Here is a 1,618-nt window from a genome sequence, read left to right as displayed (position 1 = left end):
AAAAAAAAAACTAACTTAATAGTTTATTTTATACCACCCACATTATGCTTATAATTTATTATAATTAACAAGCAAATACAAGGAGGTCGTAGTTATACTTACAAATTTAAAATATTAAAAGAATTATTCTACTTAAATATAAATTTTAGTACAAATATTTAATTCGTGATAAAAATTATTTTATATTTACTATTCTAAACTAATAAAAAAATTATAAATAAAATAAAAATGTCCTAATTTTATCAAAATCATAATTTAAAAAACACCATGCCAATGGGGTAGGAGGTTAAGATCTATCCCAGTATGTCGTATATACCTACTTTATATCTTATTTAATATTTTATTATTAAGCGTGCTATCATCCTTCATTGTCAACCATGTGTGGTATGCTCGTGTTTATCTCCCTGCCTCATCGGGTCCATCCTCTAGCAGGATGAGTGAGCTATGGTGTAGGGGATGCGGATGAGCATACAGCACGGATAGTATTTGACTCCCTTTTTTAGTATCTTGACTTTATCCTTTTTACTGTATTAAGATGTTTGCAGTATAAATATACTATCTTCTTTACGACTTCGTCGATAACAAAAACAAACAAAAGAAAACAATGAAAAATAAAAATTTAATAATTAGAGGTTTAAATGAATTTAAAATGGGAAGGTCTTTATCTAAATTACCTGATCATATTCTAATTTAAAAAAAATATATATGTAAAATTATTTAAATTAATAGGAGGTGTTTGTTTATTTTAATTGTAAGTGGTATAGCTCAACAATTAAATAAACTAATATTTTATTTTATATTTATATTTTCTTTACTCATTATATAGATTAATGATAGTACTATATATCATAAAACAATTTATATTTAATGTTTATACTGGTAAATTAATAGTACGAAATTCTCCTGTAAATACATATAACACTGTATTTAGAATGAAGGGTAATGTAACTAAAACTACAGTTAATTTTACTGTAGGTACTGGTATTACTTATGCATTATGTTATGAATTGGATGAAATTTTAGTCCAAGAAGGTAAAGAACCTTACCTGTACCTGGAATGAGACAAATTGTTAAAAATATTGGAGCTGAAGAATATGCTAAACAATTTTTAAATAAACTAGGGATTAAAGATAGAATTAATACCAATAATTCAAAATCTATAACAGATTTACTTGAATCAATGAGTGAAAAAGATAAAAATGCTTATGATTCTGAAACAGATCAATCTTGGCAACAATTATATAATGAACAGAAAAAACTTCAAGAAAATCTAAATAATTTTAATGCAAGTAAGAGTAATTCTTTATCAAAAACTGTTAGTGAATATATAGAAAAAGAAGACCCAAAAAAAAAATAAATAAAAATTAATACCCACGGTATTAAAAAAAAAAGGTTTGTTAACTCCTAAAAGCCTACCAGTACTTTGTATTTTAATGTTCATCCTCTGGACGTTTTAATATCTTCTCATGGGGGGTAAAATTTTAAAATTAATTAATGTGTAAGTAAGGTCCAAATAAAAAACAAAATAAAAGTCGCTTTAACAGAGTTTTTGTTTTTTTAAAAAAAATTGGGAAAATTAGGAAGTGGACCTTTACTAAAAGGATCGGGGGTAATTTAT

The sequence above is a fragment of the Postia placenta genome (assembly GCF_002117355.1).
Source record: "Postia placenta MAD-698-R-SB12 unplaced genomic scaffold POSPLAscaffold_28, whole genome shotgun sequence".
NCBI classification, from domain to species: domain Eukaryota; kingdom Fungi; phylum Basidiomycota; class Agaricomycetes; order Polyporales; family Adustoporiaceae; genus Rhodonia; species Rhodonia placenta.
Note: the sequence above shows the minus strand (reverse complement) of the source record.